The 16,084-nt window shown below is 35.0% G+C and overlaps 1 protein-coding gene across 2 annotated transcripts in view; it reads right to left on the minus strand.

Annotated features, from left to right (window-relative positions):
• GLCE (glucuronic acid epimerase) overlaps positions 1-15,904 on the minus strand; it is an 87,798-nt gene extending 71,894 nt beyond the window's left edge. Inside the window, exon 1 of one of the 2 annotated variants that reach the window (XM_039865193.1) lies at positions 15,769-15,904. The gene's annotated coding sequence lies outside the window, so the exon portion shown is untranslated. The remainder of the gene's footprint in view (positions 1-15,768) is intronic. The other variant, XM_039865195.1, reaches the window with a different exon arrangement.
• Between the last annotated feature and the right edge of the window lie 180 nt (positions 15,905-16,084).

The following is a 16,084-nucleotide window of genomic DNA, read 5'->3' on the forward strand; positions in this document are numbered from 1 at the left end:
TCCACGTGAAAAAGAAGAATTTGGACCCCTACATCACACCATATACAAAAATTAACTCAAAATGGAGCAAAGACCTAACATAACAGCTAAAACCATAAACTCCATGACAAAAACATAGAGTTAAGTCTACATGACCTTGGATTTGGAATGGTTTCTTATATATGACACCAAAAGCATGAGCCACAAAAGAAAAAACAGATCAACTGGACTTTGCCAAAATTAAATTTTATGCATCCAAAGATACTAGCAAGAGAGTAGAAAGGAAACCTATAGATAGAATGGGAGAAAATATTTGCAAATCACGTCTGACAAATATATACCATTCAGAATAAACAACTCTGACAACACAACAACAAAAAGATAAACAACTTTATTAAAAATTGGGCAAAAGATTTGATATTTCTCCAAAGAAGACATACAAATGGCCAATAAGCACATGAAAAGATGCTCTGTATCACTAGACATTAGGGAAATGCAAATCAAAACCATGATGAAATGCCACTTCATACTCACTAGGATGGCTATAATTTAAATAATAATAATAACAACATCAAAGACATAGAGAAAGTGGAACCATCATACATTGTCAATGGGAATGTAAAATGTTATAGCCATCATGAAAACAGTACAGTAATTCCTCAAGAAGTTAATTATATAATTTCCATATTACACAACTATTTCGTTCCTAGGTAGATATATCCAAAAATTGAAAACAGGTGTTTAATTTAAAAATTTTACACAAATATTCACAGTAGCAGTATTCGCTATAGCCAAAAAATAGAAACAACCCAAATGTCCATCAATGAATGAATGGATAAACAAAATGTGTCATACCTATTCAAGACGTATTATTCAGCCATAAAAAGGAATAAAGTAGTGATACATGCTACAACATGGATGAACCCTGAAAACAATATGTTAAGTGAAAGAAGCAAGACACAAAAGGGCACATATTGCATGATTCCATTATATGAAATATCTAGAGTTAGCAAATCCATAGAGACAGAAAATAGATTGATTGCCAGGGACTGGGGGAAAAGAAAGGAATAGGGAATGATTGTTTAATGGGTACCAGGGGTGATGAAATGTTCTAAAATTAGATAGTGGTGATAGTTACACATTCTTAATGCAGATTTGGACAACACTATCAACCAACTTGATCTGACTGACATTTCTAAAACACTCTATCCAACAGCAGCAGAATACACATACTTCTCAAGAGTACGCAGAACACTTATGAAAAGAGACCATGATCTAGGCAATAAAACAAGGCTAAATTCAAAATTATTCAAATTATACAAAGTATGTTCCTTGATCATGATGTAATTACATTAGAAATCAGTAATACAAAGATCTTAGAAAAATCCTTAAGTATCTGGAAATTAAAGAACACATGTCTAAATAATGCATGGGTTGAATAAGGGAAGAAGCAAATTAGAAGGTATTATTAACTGAATGAAAAACATAACATATCAGAATTGTGGGATTATGCTAACTGAGGGATAGTAGTAAGCACTTAAGGAGAAATTTGTAGCAGTAAATGCTTATTGGAAAAGAAAAAAAGTCTCAAATCAATGCCCTAAGCTTCCACCTTTTAAAAACTAGAAAAAGAGCAAATTAAACGCACAGTAAGTAGAAGAAATAATAAAGATCAAAGCGAAAAATCAACAAAACACAAAACAGAAATAATAGAGACAAATCAATGAATCTGAAAGCTGGTTCTTTTGAGAAGAGCAATGAAATCGACAAACCTCTAGCCAGACTAATCGAGAAAAAGAGACACAAATAACCAATATCAGGAATGAAAGAAGTTACATCACTGTAGATTCTATTGATAATAAGAAAACATGATAACCAACTTTACATCAATAAATTTGACAACTTAGATGAAATAGACAAACATTTGCAAACCACTTATATGACAAAGGACTCATATCTATAATATATAAAGAACTCTCAACATTCAACAGTAAAAAACCAAAAAATTTAATTAAAAAATGAGAAGACATGAAGAAACATCTCATGAAAGAAGATACACAGATGGCAAATATAATATGCACAACATCGTTGGTCATCAGGAAAATGCAAATTATAGCCATGATGAGATACCACTACATACCTATTAGAACACTTAAAATAAAAAATAGTGACAATATTAAATGCTAAGAACACAGAGAAACTAGATCTCTCATACAATGCTGAAAGGAATGTAAAATGGTACACCACTCTGGAAAATAGTTTGGCAGTTTCTTAAAATAACTTTACACTTTCTTCAATACACTTACCAAATTACCCAGCAATTTACACTCCTACTCAGTCCACACAAAAACTTGTACACAAATGTTGACAGCAGCTGTATTTGTAAAAGGCAACCATGAGAAGCTGCCCAAATATCCATTAATGGGTGAAGATTAAACAAACTCTGGTACATCCATACCATGGGATATTGTTCAACAATATAAAGGAACTATTGGTACATACAACGACTTGGATAAATTTCAAGAGAATTATGCTGAGTAAAAAAAGCCAGTCTCAAAGGTTACATGCTGTATGATTCTGTTTATATAACATCTGTAAATGACAAAATACAGTGATGGAGAACAGATTAGTGATTGCTAGAGGTTAGGGAGATGGATGTGACTATAAAGGGATATAAAGAAATGTGACTTTTTGGTGATGGGACAGCTCTGTATCTCAACTGTGATGGTGATTACACAAATCTACACATATGATAAAACTGCAAAGAATTACACACACACACACACACACACAAATGAGTACATGTAAAACTAGTGACATCTGAATAAGATCTGTGGATTGTACCAAGGTCAATTTTCTGGTTTTGATATGTAAGATGTTACCATTGGAAGAAATTGGATAAAGGGTACACAGAGCTTCTCTGAGCTAATTTTGGAACTTCCTGTGAGTCTATAATTACCTCAAAATAAAAATTTACAATACACTTTTTTTTTTAACAATTCACTCTTGACCAAAAAAAAGTAATTCGAGCACTATAAAAATATACACAACCAAAACAAACCAAAGTCTTACTGAGAACTCAGACTTCCAAACTCCTATCCCCTCTCCAGAAGCAACTACTGGTCCCTCTTTTTATCCTTCCAGAAAAGTCTATGTACAGAGAAACATGAGTGTGTTTACTAATGTGTGCATATCTATGTGTATTTATACCCACAAATACACAATTTACTTTTTTACAGTTACGTTAGCCTATCATAAACACTGTCTTACAACTTATTTTTTCACACAATAATACATCTTAGAGATGAGCTCATGCAAAAGTGCTCCTGTTTTCTTTCTTTTTGTGGCTGTGACATCCCATCATGTGGTTGTACTACTATTTATTTAACCAGACCCATATTAAGAGTAATTTGGGCTTTTCATAATGTAATGAATACTAAAATGAAGAAAGATAAAGTCTTTAAAATTACTGAGTCAAAAGTATAAACATTTATCATTTTAATAAGTAAAGCCAACTTATCCTCCAAGAACTGCACAAATTTACATTCTTGCCTATAGTGTATGAGAGTGAGTAATTCTATATGTCCTTGCCATTATTGTGTATTACTGAATTTGTTAATCTTTGTCAATCTGGCTAGTGAAAAATACCCTACTGTTGTTTAAATCTGCATTATATGATGATGATGATGATGATGATGATGTTATTACTAACACTTGATACTATATGAAACCATAAGGTGTTAAGAATAAGTGATACTCCTAAGAGAAAGTTTTGCTATGGGGAATTATAATCAATGAAGAAAGAAAAAAAAGAAAAGATTGGAGTTGGGAAAGTCCTTAGAGAATAGCTTGATTAAACTCTACCCAATAAAATGCTTTAATGCCTCAATGACAGAATGTCCACTTCTCTTGTCATTTCAGTTGTTAAAAACATCTTAGGTACCAATATTCTCCTTCCTCTTTCATTTCTTGTTCCTAGTTCTATCCTCTGGGGATGCAAAAATATGTTTCAATCCCTCTTCTGCATGCTATTTCCTCATATATTTCACAGAAACACAGATTTGAGACAGGAAGAATTTTAAAGATCATTCAATTACTCAATTTTAAAAACATTATCATACAGCCCACTAAAGTGTTCTTTTCTCCAAGATGAAAATCCTAAATGTTGCACTTATTTTGCAAGTATCTGTTTCAAGACACTTCATACTGATTACTCTCTTCTGAATACACTGTTTGTCAATGCCCTCCTTGAAGTGTGACAAACAGAACTGAGAATACCGAGCTAAATGAAGATAATCAACTACGTTTTGGACAACGGCCTTCAAAATAATGTTGTTTTCAGTGGGTATTAGCCTTTGGGCAGTTATAATAAACCACTGACTCACTAACTTCAGACAAGTAAGAAGACACATCCAGGCACACACCTGCTTTAAAAAAAAAAAAAAATTCACTGCTGTTAGTCGTCCGAGTCTCCAACTCTATATTTGTGCAGATTTTTAAAAAAGATTCAGTCATAGGACTTTGTTCTTATCAAATATAAACACATCAAATATGAAATTATTATAACATTTTCTTACATATAATCTTTTCTTCTAATTATTAAAAATAAGGGGATGGGGGGTAGGAGAGGATCCTGATGCTGTTATATAACATACTAGCATTCCCCCCTCACTATTCTGAGTAACTGACAAACATCTTAAATAGGACATGAGGGAAGACAGCATCTTGAGGCATACCACTAAGAATAAAAGGCATTACTTTTAACATCAGCGCATTAATCAACTACAAATCCACCTGCCTATGTAATTATTCAGACTACACTCTTCTTGTCTACAAAGATACCATAAAAGGCTGTCAAATATATAACTATATAACTTTGGGGGTTATAGCTGTTTAACCTTGGGGAGTCTCCTTCCTTATTTGTAAATCAGAACTAAATGAGGCAATCTATGTAAAGCATTTAACCCAATGTCTAGCACAAAATTAAAAGCTAATAAATGTAGATATAATTCTAGATAGACTGTGGCCAGAGTATCTCCTAATGTACCCACTAGTATACTTACCCTGAAGAAAAGAATTGAGGCAGTGTGGTATGACTTGTTCTGTATGAACTCATGCTGGCTCCTAGTGATCACTGTTTTCTTTTTTAAGTACCAACAATCATGTGTTCTATAATCTGAGAATTTGTTCAGGAATGATACCAAGGTCACCAGCTTTATTATTGGCAACCTTTACTTGCTTTTCAACATATGTCAGCAACTAAAACACTTTTTACACATAGGTGTTCAAAAACAAGATCTGTTGAATTCTTTTGAAAATCAGGATGAATTTATTAGTGTTGATAAATGTACAGTGGTTGTATAAGATGTTAATATTAGGGGAAGCTGGGTGAAAGATACATGGGAATTCTCTGTATTATCTTTGCAATTCTCCAATAAATATGTAACTACTTCAAAATTAAACATTTAAAAAAAAATCCAGATGGTATTTTCCCACCTCTGATAAATTCTTTCTTAAAACTTCTCAAATATTACCAACCGCTATTAGGTACAAGTTCTTTAGCAGCCCTTCAGCCCTATAATTAATCTGGAATAGGAGACACTGATCCCAGCAATAGGAATTCTCATATTATCCCACACATAGAGTTAATATTAAATAAACAATAGTCATCCCAAAATTTTATTTTTGGATGCAAGGGCCTTAACAAATTTATCACAAAAGTAAATATCTTTTCCCTAAAGCAAGAAAACTCTGTAGAATCCAAGCTCCGACTCTTATTGCTCAAACCACTTATTTAGCAGTAGCATTCAAGTCAAGTTCAAAAAGACCTTTGATGTATGAGATGATTTACTACTATGCTATTAGCATAAAAACCTTTTAAGAATATATTTTTAAAATAGGTTTATACCATGGCTGATTGATTTTTGAATTAGGTAAATAAGAGTTTAGTAGGAAAATAATTTTATTTGCAATTATTCAAGCTCAAACTTTTACTGTTAAGCAGCAAAATCATGAAAATTCTGCTAAAACTGTAACCAAAAGGCAAAGAAACCCTAAAATATCTAAGAATAAAGTTATCTTTCCCCTAAATGTTCTCTTAAATACCTCCAAATAGCTTTTGTATTTTAAAGAGTTTCAGGTATCAACAATCTAATTTATCAAAAACTTGGCTTTCCTTTTTGAAACAGTATTGTAGAATCGGTACTGTAAACAGAAGTGGTATTGTCAAAGAATCGATCCAATAATAAAAAGAGCTAAGGCCACTTGTCTTATAGAAAATTACTGCCAAATACTGCCAGACGCTGCTTTTCTTCCTTCTGGGCCAGAAGCCAGATACTAATCATTTTTAGACCCTTTCTAATTTTTACTACACAATTTAGTATACACAATGCCACATGTGAACTAGACAGTATTTTAATGAATGTTCTCCATAATTCGTCTAATGTTTTGACATACATAGATATACACACATGATCTACAATACCTCTGGAACTACACAAAAGAAACTGGTAACAGTGATTGCCTCCGGGGCAACTGTTTGGGTCCTTGAATTTTGTATGTTTCTGTAATAACTAGTCAAAAAATTAATTTATCTTTTAAAAGGAAAAATTCTAACAATAAAACATTCATTCTAGTTCAAATATTTCACCTTAAAAATAACATGAAGCATTATGTCTTAAAAAGATTTTATATGTAATTATTTTAAAAATTTACAATGCTCAACTTCACTGATAATCAAAGAAATACAAATTAAGATCATTTTTGTTTATCTAATTAGAAAAGCTTTTTTAAACTAATATTGAATATTGGCATATAAATTGGCATTACCTTTCTAGAAAGCAATGTGTCAATATCTATAATTTTTTAAATTTATCTCTTGACTGAATATTTTTATTCCTATCCTAAGAAAATAATCAAGTATGGATAAAGATTTACATACAAAGATTTTCATTAATATCAGCAGAGGAATAAAATGTTCAATAATTGGGAATGGTTAAATCATTATTTATCCACTCAATAGAAGATTATGCTGCTATTAAAAAATTAGGTTTTGAAACAATTCTAACAAAGTAGAAAAATCTTCATGATTTACTGCTTACGGGGGGAATAAACATTATACAGATGAATAAATATATTCATGGGAGGAGGAAGTATACCATAATGTTAGCAATGCTTATATTGGTGTTGAGTCATTAGATTTTTGACTTTTGTATTTCTCCAAGTTTTTTAAATGAATTCTCAGAACTTATAAAATCAGGGGAAAATATTTGATTTTATACATACATACCAACCACACATAAAGTTTATAATACTGCAAAACTGATGTGGCATTTAAACAGGTAAAATTAATTAAGTTTAAACCTTCTAATTAATAACATTTATGGAAGTCAATGACACATTAGCCTATAAACTATGTATCATTAAGATCATTCCTACCATACAATAAGCACTACCAACTAGCTTATTTTTAAATCAATACAATAAAAAACTTTTTCTGTAAGGCTATAACATGGTAAAATATGAACAAAAATTAAATCCCTTCAAACAAGATTAATAATGTAATTATGAGTTAAATTATAATACTTATTAATATCCCTAAAAGAAGGAACTGATTAAATTAACATATAACATCTGAATTAACAAATATAACCAAATTTTTTCCTTAAAATGGACTGAGTTTGCTAGTGAGAGAAATAATACTTATTAATGAATGGGTAAATTATCATTTCTCAGACATTAACTAATCTGTATAGTTTCAAATGCAGATGGTGTTTACCCCTAAAAATTATTTCCACCACTAGTTGACCACTTGGAAATCACAAATCTCACCAAGTAACTATTATGCTTACATTTATTTTAAGATCCTTCATAATATGGTATTTGCTTTTACTCCCTACTCCTTCCTCTACTCTAGCCTAGTGGTTTGCAAAGCGTGATCCTTGAACCAGCAACATCTCCATCACCTGTGAATGTGCTAGAACTCCAAATTCATGAGCCCTTCTCCTACCAGGAGATTCATATGCACATTATAGTTTGAAATCCACAGCTCTAGCCCTCCTGAATTGCCTGCATATCCTCAAATCTGCTCTCTACAAATGCAGTTCCCTATCTATAGTGCTCTTTTACCCATCCTATTCCCTACAGGGTGTCCCATCCACCTGCTCATCTTTCAAGTCTTAGCTTAGAAATCACTTCAAAAGGGAACTGAAAACTTTTCCGAATGAGAAAAATATGTCTCAAGATTTCTATTATTGTAGAGTCTCTCATTTGCATCCTTCACCAACTGAAGCCACTTCTAAAATGACTTACGGCCATCAAAGAAAGCCTTTGCTTGACATATCCCCAAACATCAATTAATAACACATAACAGAAATCAAAAACAGATTCATAGTTTTTCTACCCACTGATTTCAAATTGATTTCAAGCTGTATAGAAGAGTAGAAAAATATAATGTATGGCAAAACCAAACTGTCAGAAAGAAACGGCTTTTATCATTGAAAAAAATATAGGAAAATAGCCAACCAGGACTGAAATTCCTATCTTAAAATTAATTAATTTGAATTTTCTCTTTTCTGCACATATTTCTCCCATCTTCTGGAGGAGAGAGAGCAAGTAATAAAGAATATTGTCTTTTACAAAAAGGCAAAAGGAAAAAGAAATGTGTAGACTGGATTAAATTCAATACTACATGTTTTATGTCAGATATAAGAAAAAAAATCATGAGCTAGAAACTGTTCTCCAATATTTTTAGTAAGTTTGAGATAAACTCACAGTACATGGTTTATCTTCAATCATTTAATGATCATCTAGCATATGCTAAGAACCACATGAGATTAAGAATTATGTGTATCTATGTATGTATCTATCTAGAGAGAGAGAGAGATAAGGTTAATTTCTAGTTATTTAGCCAAGAAATGAATCCTTATGCCCACCAAAAGACAAATACAAAACTGCTCATAGCAGCTTTGTTCTAAAACTTGAAACGGCCCAAATGTCTATCAATAGTAGAACTGAAAAATATAATCATAAAATGGAATGCTACACAATGATGAAAAAGAATGAACTACTGCTAACTCTAAAAAAATGAATCTCACAGACCTAATGTTGAACAAAGAAAACCAGAAAAAAGAATGATTTGATTCCATTTATACGACATTCAGGAATAAGCTACTAATCTATTGTGATAGAGATCAGAACAGTGGTTACCTTTGGAAAATACTGACTAGGAAAGAGCATGAAAAAGGCTTCTAAGGTCCTAGAAGTGTTCTGTAACTCAATCTGGTTGATTACAAGTTTACATATACAGAATTCATGGAGTTGTTTGTGATTTCTGTACCTTACTGTATATAATTTTTCAAAGTCCTATAAAATTATTAAAAAAAAAAAAACAGGGTCGAGGAAGTTCCTCTTCCTCTATGCCAGCAGCCAAGACAAAGGGAGGAAAGGATGGGGAGACGGTTAGATTTAATCATCCTCACTTTTCTGCTTTAAAGTTCAATTGTCTTATTCATTCAACAAAAATTTGAGCACCTACTTTGTAACAGATACTGCTGAGTACTGGGGATATAGCACTGAATAAAATGGGTAAAAACCCCTGCCCTCATGGATCTTACTATAGTAGTGGTAGAAAGATAATAAAAATACAGAGTACCTTGGATAGCAAAAAGCACACACACATATACACACACACACACAGAGGGAAAAGGAATAGAAAAAGTATGTGTGAAAGACAGATTGTAATTCTAAACAAGATAGCTACTAGTAAAGGCCTCATAGAAGAGGTGATGTTAAGACCTGAAGGAAGTAGGGAGGGATACATATGGCTAGCTGGAAGAACATGTTGTAGTTTTAGGCCTTCTGAAATAGCAAGAAGGCCAATGACAGAAAGGAGTAAGCAAGGGTAAGATTTAAAAATATATATATATTGAGAGGTTCTTCCCCCCCATCTTTTCCTCCTTTTATACCACTCCAACTCTTCATTTAAAGACTAGCTTAAGACAAATCTTTTCTACATAGAAACTTCTGTAAACAGTAGCCCAGTCCACACTTGACTAATCTTCTCATCTCCCAGAGCTGTATCACTCATGACATCTTTATATACTACCTTGCAATTAAATATATACTGTTTCCCACTCCCAAATAAACCAAGCCTCTTCAGAGCAGTGGCTAGATTTTATGCTTTTTTTTATATCCTTAGTAGTTGGTCCATGGTTGGCACTAAAATGGTTACTGGTAAGGCTGATGCTAATTACAACTTAATCAGGCATAAAAGATTAGTAAACTGTGGATAGTGTTTTAAAAATTAAAAAAAGAAAAAAAGAGGAAGGAAAGAAACTAAGACTAAGGAACTATGAGTAAAGGCATTGAGGCATCTCCACGTGTCAGGATCCAAAGTCAGGATTTTCTCTGAGCCATGTCCTTAAGACTTTGAGATCCTCGACATTACTTTCCTAAAATACCACTCTTGGCTTTTTTTTTTTTTTTTTTGTCTTGGGAACTTGGGGAGGGAGTCGGGGCATCTGATGTTCTTTCCAAATAATAGTATTATAATACTAATGTTCACAACTAGCTTAACAAAGAAACTCAACTAACTAGCTGTGTGATCTTGAGCGAGTCATTCAACTTCTCTTGACAGTTCCCTCAAATACTATATGACGGAGTTGGACTAATTGGTCTCTAAAGTCCAATTAATCTCAAATTCTCTACTTTAGCTTTTTTGAAAAAACTGAATGGATAAACCATACAATCTACTTCAATTTATAAAATGAGTAAAGTAGCTATTAATAATTTAAAATACACTGAATAAGCAGTCATATTCAGACAGTAGGGTAGCATTTTGAAAAGTCATAGAATCTGGAGTTAAGACAGACCTGAATCTAGTCATAGCCTGCTTCTTAGTAGATAATGACCCTGAGTAAGTTATTAAATGTCCAGGATATGTTTTGAAAATTAAAGGCAATGTATATAAAACAATTATTAAGGCCATACACACAGGCAACAATCATTTTCCATATTGAAAGCAGCCAAAGTAAAATATCTAGAAATCGATAATGTCCAAGATCTGAAATACAAACTATTTCATAACTCTCTTAGGAATTTTACATATAGTAACTAGTGGTTGCCTTAAAATTCTGCAATACTTCTGCAAGTTTAACAGAGTAACCCTTAATTCCTATATTGTGGTGAGTCTAATGCCTTAAATATGAGGATAAGGACTACAGATCTCATGTCGGTTTGAGGTCATTGGTACAAGAAAATAAGACAGTTTAAAAAGGCCAAAATTTTAGGAAAGTAGGATGAGACTGAAATTTGGGCTTAACTCATCTCGGGTATTATGAAGACATTAATCTTGGCATGGAGAGTTCAAACATAAGAAAACCAACAATGAAAAATAAGCAATAGAGATTCAAAAAGTAATAAGACAAATATAACCCTGTCTTTGAGTCCAGGAGACAGACATAAATAATTACAGCATACTAAGGAACATAAGAGAATGCATGAACAAGACACAGAAAGTAAATAATCCAGTGGGGTAGAAAGAAAAAGGACCAGACTTAAAAACGCTGATAGTGCTTAAGTTGTAGCTTGAAAAATCAGTCATCTTTGTCAGCAAGACAGGAAAAGGAAAAACATTCTCAGCAGTGGGGAGAGTATATGAAAAGGCTCCAAATCAGGAAACAGTATGGCATTTTCAGTGAACTGATTTTATTTCTACAGTTAGAGCTTGAGGTTTACAGTGGGAGAAGGCAAAAGATGAGCCAGATGATTAAGGGCTTGTAGCCATAGTTAGAATTAAATGCTGTAGGCAAAAAAGAAGTATGGGTTTTAAGAAAGCATTGAACAGATTTGTATCTTAGAAAAATCGCCTTGGCAGTAGTGGAAAGGATAAATTAAAGGGGGTCAAACACTAGAGACCTCATTCTACATTCAAAGTTAAATAAGGTCATGCAGATATTCTACTATAGAACCAGGGATCCGAAATTAAAAAAAAAAAATGTTTAACAGATAAAGCTAAATTATCAAAAGGAAATAATTTATCTTCATGAATATCTATTCTGGAATTAAGTATTTCCTATGTATTTTAAAAAGAGGCTTCTAAAATTATATGACATAATATGATACATAAAATTTACATCGAATTAACTATATCCTGAGAACTAGCTACTCTTATGACATCTATCCCTTTTTGTACATATAATTCTGCAGATCTGTAACATAAAAACCAATGCAATAGAATCCTCGGAATTGGGAGTTTATATTGATTATTGACAGGAACTTTTCTTGCTTTAATTTTATATATATGGAAACTGAGGCCCTGAGAGACTAAGGAATTACCTAAGATCATACGATTAGTTGCACAGTGAAGACTGGAATTCATGTCTTATGTTATCTTTTCTAGAAACTGCTTTAGTATATATTTATGATTCTAGAATTTCAACTAATAATCCAAAAGACACTCCACTATTGTCATTTTCAGCAGTGTAATAATGAACCATATAAACTATTTTTATGTTTCATATGCCTTACAAGAAAAACATATCTATCAGATATGTGTATGTTTGACAAAAAGAAATCTCTTCCTGAAGTCTGTGCAATAATAACACCTTCTCTGCCAGAACACACGCCCAATTAGTCTGTAGGGAATCTAAAAATTTCCTTTCTAAAATTCAGGAAACAATTAAATTTGAAAAAAGAAAGGCCTAAGATTAAATTATAAAATTAAATTTCCAACATCTTTAACAGGTTTTAATATTTTACATAGGTCTCAGTCTTTTTCTTATTTTGTTGTGCGCTCCCCCACCCCTATAATTTTTAGAACCTTGAAATATATTGTTGTCCTTCACTAGTACACACAAGCAGAAGGGGCAACACTGACAAAAGACTTGATAAATATTGTACATTTCACAAATTTGCATAGTGACCAAAATGTTTTAATTTTTCGAGTTCTCTAATTTACACTTAAGTAATGTCTGCTCATTGTAATAGATTCCAATAATATAAAAGCATAAAATTAATAGCTGTCTTCCATGCCTCTGCAACGTTCTCTTGAAGAATCCCCCAAACACTGGTAAGTTTGATGAATGACCTCGCAGACTTTTATATGCTTACATAACAATAGGTGCTAATCCTCAAAGAGTCAACATATATTTAACAACCAGACTCTACTGATCATAATTTAATCTTTCTTTAATAATTCAGAAGGTAGATCATAATCTTGCTTGGTTTCCGGTTATCACAAAAGACAAAAATTATATTATCATTCAGGGGTTATAAAAAAAAGTGAGCTAAACCTCCAGTAAGGTGTTTATTTCTTCCTTACCAGAATTTCAATTATCTTATGTATTTATTTATTTGTTGTCTTTCTCTCTCTCCATGTAGGTTACATGAGAGCTGGAATTGTTGTACTTCCAGTACTTGACACCTAGCAGATAATCAAATTTCTTTCGACTGATCAATATGTTTATTTAGAAATCAGAAAAGCTGCTTTAAAAAAAAAAGTTATTAAAATCGACTTATCACTTGTCTTTCAAAAGTACATTTTGGGTTTGTTTTTTTTTTTAGTTAGGGGAGTGCTGTAGTTCCAAACAAATATCTGCTCAACTGATCAGTTTTGATAACTATAAAAGTCAATCTGGTATTTTGGGTTGAATTATAACAACAACAAACAAAAAACTTAAGCTCTCCAAAGAGTTAAATATTGCTATGTGGGATTCCATTGTTTTTTAAGATTATTGCAAGATTCAAGGATTAAGCACATTATCCCTAATCTTTCTGATTCTAAGATCAAAAGAAAAAGACTAAGGCAGGCAAAATTCTTTGCTTTGGCATACTTAAATTTGTTTGTTTACCTAAAATTACAGAATTATTATGAGTATGGATGGGCTCCACTGCCTGTCACATGAGATTTCATTTACAAGCCTCTAGGATCAAGTAGTTATCTTTTTTTTTTTTTTTGCAATTCTAATTTATTTTATTTATTTATTTTTATGGTGACATTAGTTAATGAAATCAATAAGTTTCAGCTGCACACTTTAACAGTAAGGCATATATATGTATATATATATATATATATATACATATATATATATATACACATATATATATATATATACGTATATATATATATATTTACTCCGTGTGTTCACCTCCCATAGTTAGATATTTCCTTCTGTCACCACAAATTTGATCCAGGAGCCATCTAACCAGAATTGTCAGGCAAATGTGCACTTTCTGACCTATAGATTTTTTTTTTAAAAGCACATACACATATATACAGGTCATTTTATTTGAATTCCATCTAAGTCTGGGCTAGTTGTCAAAAACTCTGTGCAAATTTCATGACTAACTGTACCTTTACAATAAAACTGTTAAGCAAGATTCTCTAAAAAAGCTCTGTAAGTCACCCTTACAGGTCTCAAACGACGCTGTTGCAGAGTTCTAGCTTTGGGACTTCAAATTCCAGTATGTACGTTAGAGGCTAAACTTGAAGTTAACCTTCTCCACAACAGCTTTTCAAAGCACAAAGTGAAGCAGAACACACTTCTCGGCATTACTTGACTCTGCCTAACATTCAGGCAAGGCTTTAATACGTATCTAATAATGCAGTATCACCAAAGCAGATCACCAAGGAGAGGGAAGCCAAAACCACGCAGTCTTCAGCGGCGTCCACGCTCAACCTGGGGACATTCGCCTCCTAAAAACCCCAGTCTACATCTCCATCTAAGGTGCTGCCACTCTTGCTCCCAGAGTGGAGAGACCAGCACGCCCTCACAGGGATCCTGGGGCAGAGAAAAGAAAACCGCAGAACAAACCCACAATTTTTTTTTTTTTCAACTAGGCAACAACACGGATCAACTCTCCAACTAAGTATCTCACCTAGACGGAAAAGACCTGTTCCAGGATGCTGACCAGTCACAGAGTGTCCACTGGGCCGACTCAGGATGCCACTAGAGCCCCTCGCGCTCGCAGCCAACCCAGCGCCCGCTGAGCCGCGCCCTCGGTTCAAGACCACCCGGGGACCCACTAACGCGCTCTGTCGCCCCGGAAAAGATTGGAGACCATGCCAAGTTACCGCCCCCCTCTGGGCAAAGCAAAAATCCCAGTAAAGACGCTGGTCTCCGCGGTAAACCCTTCCGCCCCAAGCAGCCCACCAAGGCGCCCGGCCCAGCACCTGCGGGACGCAGATACATCGCCTCTATTCTGGAGACCCCGATACACAGACCCTTGTCCCCGTAACCCTAATATACTGCTTCTTCATTCCAGAAATGCGAAACATACGCCCACTCCCGCTCAAAGCCCCTCCACCGGACCCCAATAATCTGCCCCTTCAGAGACCTAGGACCTTGCTAAACTGAATCTTCTGCCCCTAAAAAGCCGAAGACCCGGATAAAGGGACCCCTTGTCCCGGAACCCCGCTACACTACGTCAAGGAACCTCAGAACCCCGAAAAATCTCCCTGGACCCCGAAGACTCGGCACCCTCTACGCCACCACCTACCCACATCCCAAGCCAGAACTGCCCTGGGACCCCCGATAAACCGCCTGCACACCCGGAAGAGCCTAGGCACCCGCTACACCGCCCTTGGGCGCACACACAGGATCCCACCACACCGCCTCCTCGCTCCTCGCACTCCCGAACCCCGCCAAGCCTTGCGCCCACCAGGCAGCGCCGCGCTGCCCCGGGAGCCGCCCCCGGAGCCGCCCCCGTCTGGAGCACGCCTGCCCCGGATGCTCAGTGTCCCCGCTCCCCGACTACTCCTCAGCGGAGACGCGCTCCAGGCTTCCTTACCTGGACAGCGTCGGAGGGCGAGCGGACTGGGGAGCCCTAAGGAAGAGAAAGAGGCGACAGAGAAGGAGCGGCCCAGGCCTGCGGCTGCAGCAGCTCCAACCTCTCCGCGAGGAAGCGCTTGTGTGAGGTGAGCCCTCCCGCTCCGCGCGCAGCCAGGAGACTCAGCCACAGCCGAGTCCGCTGCTCTTCCCGCGAGATCCCAGCCACAGTGAGGGGCGGGGCCACGGTGAGAGGCGGGAGCGGCAGCTCGAGTGACAGCCTTAAGAGCCTGTTGGCGAAGGAGCAGAAGGCGGGACTCTGAGGCTATTATGACCAA

Source organism: Pteropus medius, unplaced genomic scaffold, assembly GCF_902729225.1.
Source record: "Pteropus medius unplaced genomic scaffold, Ma_sr-lr_union100, whole genome shotgun sequence".
Classification (NCBI taxonomy): Eukaryota; Metazoa; Chordata; class Mammalia; order Chiroptera; family Pteropodidae; genus Pteropus; species Pteropus medius.